Here is a 6,000-nt window from a genome sequence, read left to right as displayed (position 1 = left end):
GGCAGACAACGTCCTCGCAGTGGCAGACAACATGTAACAACACCTGCACAGGATCAGTACATCCGAACATCACACCTGAGGGACAGGTACAGGATGGCAACAACAACTGCCTGAGTGACACCAGGAACGCACAATCCCTCCATCAGTGCTCAGACTGCAATAGGCTGAGAGAGGCTGGACTGAGGGCTTGTAGGCCTGTTGTAAGGCAGGTCCTCACCAGACATCACCGGCAACAACGTCACCTATGGGCACAAACCCACCGTCGCTGGACCAGACAGGACTGGCAAAAAGTGCTCTTCACTGACGAGTCATGGTTTTGTCTCACCAGGGGTGATGGTCGAATTCACGTTTATCGTTGAAGGAATGAGCTTTACACCGAAAAGGTAAAGACACCTTACTTGAAAATTACTCAAGTAAAAGTCACCCATTAGAATACTACTTGAGTAACAGTCTCAAGTATATTTAATATCAGTTACTTTAAGTATAAAAAGTTAAAGAATTAAACGTAACAGCCGTAAAGCAAAATAGCCAGACCTTTTATTTGGTTTGAGCTTTTCTGAAAGGTAGCAGTCTTACAGATGCAAGAAGAGCTCAGATTTTTTTAAATGATGAGGATTCTCAAATAGGCAACACTTCAAAATATATCTTACAGACAAAATAGAATGATGCCTTAATGAAGGAATATAGCCAGTAAACGTAAGCTTACAATCACAGTCACTTTGCTTTAGAAAAAACATGCTATAATAGACCCTATACATAAAATAAAAAAGTACATGTACAGAACTACACACAACCTCACTATAGCAATAAGGACATCACCACTGATGGAACTGTATTAGAAATCAGTGTGTCAGGTCATGCCTTTGTAACAAGGACATCTATAACTGGTGAAGTTTTTAAATAAATGAACAAAACGCATAAGGCATCCGTGTCCTTGCTAGCATTAAGCTGTCATTATTTGAAGTTGAAGGATTTATGGTTCATCTTCAGTAAAAGCTGGTTTTCAAAGTTTATGGAATCTACCCTTGCTCTCCTGGGGCTGAAAACAAGTCCTGCAATGCTGAACAGCCTTTCAAAGCCAGTTGATGCAGGTAAGGGTGTGTTTAGCCTCAGAGACAGCTTACAGACTGCCGGGAAGGACTTGAGCAACTCCATATGATCAGTTGAACAGGCCAGGTATCCGTCCAGCTGTTTGGAGCTTTCTTGTGCTTGAGACGTCTTCATTTATTTTATTTAACTAGGCAAGTCCGTTAAGAACAAATTCTTATTTACAATGACGGCTACCCCGACCAAACCCTAACCCGGACGATCAATCACTGCCGGTTGTGATACAGCCTGGAATCGAACCAGGGTCTGTAGTGACACTTCTAGCACCGAGATGCAGTGCCTTAGACCGCTGCGCCACTCAGGAGGGAAGAAGTCCTCATCTGATGGAACTGGTGCCATCGCCTAGCTGCAGCAAGGGTTCTTCCAGGTGATCCTTGATGTCGTCCCTTCCTGAAATACAAGGAAGATGACAATAGAAATCATGTAGATATGAGTCTACATGAATCCATCTCTATCCCCCATCTATATAAACCAAGCAACAGGGCTGAACCACAAAGTCAGGATTGTAGTTTAAATGGGTGGTTCTCAAATCTATGAAGTGTCACAATGTACACAACACACAGCTGTTTATGAATAATAAAATACTGTTAATGAACCATGTTGTCTTAACCATTCTGATGGTGGCGTCATCCTTCATCCACGTTGTTTTGAATTTGGGGATAAGGATTGCAGCTGTGATCAGCTGGGTTGAGTCACTGACGTGATCTTCCTGTCTGGGTTGGCGCCCCCCCTTGGGTTGTGCCGTGGCGGAGATCTTTGTGGGCTATACTCAGCCTGGTCTCAGGATGGTAAGTTGGTGGTTGAAGATATCCCTCTAGCCCTGTCTGGGGGAATCATCGGATGGGGCCACAGTGTCTCCTGAGCCCTCCTGTCTCAGCCTCCAGTATTTATGCTGCAGTAGTTTATGTGTCGGGGGGCTAGGGTCAGTTTGTTATATCTTGAGTACTTCTTCTGTCTTATCCGGTGTCCTGTGTGAATTTAAGTATGCTCTCTCTAATTCTCTCTCTCGGAGGACCTGAGCCCTAGGACCATGCCTCAGGACTACAATGGCATGATGACTCCTTGCTGTCCCCAGTCCACCTGGCCGTGCTGCTGCTCCAGTTTCAACTGTTCTGCCTGCGGCTATGGAATCCTAACCTGTTCACCAGACATGCTACCTGTCCCAGACCTGCTGTTTTCAACTCTCTAGAGACAGCAGGAGTGGTAGAGATACTCTTAATGATCGGCTATGAAAAGCCAACTGACATTTACTCCTGAGGTGCTGACTTACTGCATCATTTATGAACATTTGAACATCTTGGCCATGTTCTGTTATAATCTCCACCCGGCACAGCCAGAAGAGGACTGGCCACCCCTCATAGCCTGGTTCCTCTCTAGGTTTCTTCCTAGGTTTTGGCCTTTCTAGGGAGTTTTTCCTAGCCACCATGCTTCTACACCTGCATTGCTTGCTGTTTGGGGTTTTAGGCTGGGTTTCTGTACAGCACTTTGACATTTCAGCTGATGTACAAAGGGCTATATAAATAAATTGGATTTGATTCGATCAGCTCAGCGTCGTGAAATATGTGGCTGAAGCGCTTCTTCAGTCCCAGTTGTAGCACATCCACCAGAGGCTTACAGTACTTCAGAGACAACTTGATTCGGTCAATTTTTGTGATCAGCAGGTTGATAGTAGGAAGTAGCCACCACATCTGGACATTGATTTCAGCCTGCAGGATGTTGATGGCATTTGCAACTGGGCTCATGGTAGAAGCATACTCTGTGAGGAAGGATGAGTGCAGCTGGATTGAACCTGTAAAAAATATATAATAATAATAATACTACTCTGCTTCCTAACTGTCACGTTCTGACCTTTATTTCCTGTGTTTTGTATTTAGTTAGTATGGTCAGGGCGTGAGTTGGGTGGGCAGTCTATGTTTGTTTTTCTAGGTTTTGGGTATTTCTATGTTTTCGGCCTAGTATGGTTCTCAATCAGAGGCAGGTGTCATTAGTTGTCTCTGATTGAGAATCATACTTAGGTAGCCTGGGTTTCACTGTGTGTTTGTGGGTGATTGTTCCTGTCTCTGTGTTTGCACCAGATAGGACCGTTTTGAGTTTTCACATTTCTTGTTTTTTGTAGTCAGTTGTTCATGTGTACCTTAACCCATTAAAAATAACCATGGACACTTACCACGACGCATATTGGTCCTCCGATCCGTTTCGCCTCTCCTCTTCGGAGGAGGAGGAGGAAATTCATTACACTAACCCTATACAAAGGGGACTACTAACCATTTCACCTGATTTAACTGCAGTAATCAATGGCTGGATGAGTAGTTTACTAAATGGATCAATTTAGTGTGTGGCTACAACATGTGAAATAGTTATTAGTCCCCAAGCAAAAGGTCAGAAAACACTGCAACAGATTTAGACAACATTAAATTATGACAAAATACATCATCCTTACTTACATTAGAACCTCGAAGTCTGTGCAGGGAACTCTGATGGCCGCCTCTCCTTTGTCGATCATCAGGAGTCTTTCTACAGCCATGAATCAGGAGTTCCGCCTCGTAGCATTTGGGTGCAGCAGCTGGAGGTCGCAAGCATCTTCAACCGTTTTGGCTGCAAGTGTGTATCTTCCGCATTTGTTCCAAAGTGCTTGGCACTTGCCAAATGTTAAATGGGACACTTTTTTGTAAGCCTCACTGGATGTTGCTTTCAGGGCATCGACTGTAGATACTAAGTTGAGTAGGTGGTAAGCACAGCGCTGGTGCTTCTGCAGCTGGTACCCAAAACCATCATCTTCATTCAGGATCGTTGCCACATCAACAAACTCCACTTCTTCACTCTCCTCTTGTTCCTCTTCCCCATCTTCCTGTCCTGGCTGAGCTGCTTCACTGCTTCCAGTGTCTCGTTGTTTTCACCTTCTCCAAAAACTTGGAAAGCTTTCAAGTTAGAGCCGTTGTCTGTTGTTGTTCACACAATCTTAACCTGGATTTCAAACTCAGAATAGATGTCATTTAGGGCGCCTGCCAACACATCAAAGGTGTGCGATCCTCTCAACCGTTTTCAGGCAGGGCTGCAGAGCATCTGTTGAGACTGTCAAGGTCTATCCAGTGGGATATAACACCAATGAAGCTCAGTCTTCTTGCAGACCAGCAGTCGGTGGTGGTGGCGATGTGGTCAATTCCTCTCATGGCCTCAGTCACCTTCTTAATTTCCTTGGAGACTTCATCAATCCTGGAGTGCAGTGTGGGCCTTGATAAGATCTTTTGAGTTAAGCTGCAGATCCTGGACAAACTCTCTAAACGGTTCTTGTTCTACAACAGCGAATAGTTGGAGCCCTTGGACCACGTACTTCACCACAGCTTTGTCAGTGGATTTTTGAGACATTGTCTTCAGTAATGTGCCCTGCTTGATGGTGGAGGGAGTTTTAGGGGCATGTTTTCTCTTCAGTGTGTTTGCTGTCAGTTCTCCATACTTCTTTAGATGGTGTACATGCTTTCTCTGAAATAATAAAAAATATATAAATAGTTACTTAGCTAGATAACTACCACCACCAAATACTTAAGGTGTAGGATACTATTTTTAAAGCTATAAACATTAGGTAAGTTACTGCTTGTGACCATTTAATATTACAATGATAAAAAAACTGTTAATTGATCTAGCTAGTAGGTTACGTCAATAAATTAAGTCTACAGTAATTAGCAAGGTAATAACAACTTTATCAACGAACAAGGAATAAAATGGCTAGCTAACTGGGTGTTGGCTAAAATTCGAAAGCTAACATTAGTTAGCTAGCTAGATCAGGTGTTTAGTGGAAATGTGTTCGGCTAGACTAACGTTAGCTGACTAAAATGTACCCAGATTCATTAACCTCTTCAGTCGACCCTCTACTTTTTTGAACATTTTGTTAAAAATCGCGCAACATTTCAGCGCCCTGCTACTCATGCCAGGAATATAGTACGTTCATATGGTTAGAATGTGTGGATAGGAAACCCTCTGACGTTTTTAAAACTGGTTAAATCACGACTGTGGCTATTACATAACGTGCGTTACATCGGAAAGCGCAGGAAAACCTGATCACAGAAAATGGAAATAAATATCCTTGCGCCACTTCCAGCAATTGTTAACAGTGAGCCGAATTAGATAAGACCGAGCATTCAACTCCCACAGCATCCCCATGTTGTCTAGAGTCTTGTGAATTGAATCATCTTTGATTCTTGGTTGAACCGAAAGAGGGGCACGACTTACCTCCGGTCTCCGCCCAGATCATTCCGGAAGAGCTCTCTCCTGAAATTTTTTCCAAGACGACAGCTAATGATATTTACATCGCCTACGGATGATTTTTATCGCTTATTAACGTTTACTAATACCTAAAGTAGCATTACAAACGTATTTCGAAGTGTTTTGTGAAAGTTTATCGTCTACTTTTTGAATTTTAAAAAATGACGTTACGTTGTGAAATCGCTTTTTTTCGTTTATCACACAGTCTACATATAACGATATCTTGGCTTTATATGGCCCGATTTAATCGAAATAAAGACCCAATAGTGTTTATGGGACATCTAGGAGTGCCAACAAAGAAGATGGTGAAAGGTAATGACTGTTTTCTATTTTATTGTGCGGTTTGTGTAACGCCGAAATGCTAATTATTTTGTTTACGTCCCCTGCTGTGCTTTTCTGTTGTAGTGTATTGGTGCATGCTATCAGATAATAGCTTCTCATGCTGTCGCCGAAAAGCATTTTAAAAATCTGACTTGTTGCCTGGATTCACAACGAGTGTAGCTTTAATTTGATACCCTGCATGTGTATTTTAATGAACTTTTGAGTTTTAACTAATACTATTAGCATTTAGCGTAGCGCATTTGCATTTCCAGAGCTCTAGTTGGGACGCAAGCGTCCCAAGTAGAGGCAAGA

At 42.9% G+C, this 6,000-nt stretch overlaps 1 long non-coding RNA gene across 1 annotated transcript; it reads right to left on the bottom strand.

The window, feature by feature from the left end:
• Positions 1 to 515: 515 nt before the first annotated feature.
• Positions 516 to 4,748, bottom strand: LOC135561574 (uncharacterized). Its single transcript, XR_010459571.1, has 2 exons — positions 3,552 to 4,748; positions 516 to 1,497 (listed from the first exon to the last, which is right to left on the bottom strand). It is a non-coding gene; the product is annotated as an uncharacterized LOC135561574 (long non-coding RNA).
• Between the last annotated feature and the right edge of the window lie 1,252 nt (positions 4,749 to 6,000).

The sequence above is a fragment of the Oncorhynchus nerka genome, linkage group LG18 (genome assembly GCF_034236695.1).
Source record: "Oncorhynchus nerka isolate Pitt River linkage group LG18, Oner_Uvic_2.0, whole genome shotgun sequence".
In the NCBI taxonomy this organism is placed as follows: domain Eukaryota; kingdom Metazoa; phylum Chordata; class Actinopteri; order Salmoniformes; family Salmonidae; genus Oncorhynchus; species Oncorhynchus nerka.
This window is presented reverse-complemented; position numbering and strand designations above follow the sequence as displayed.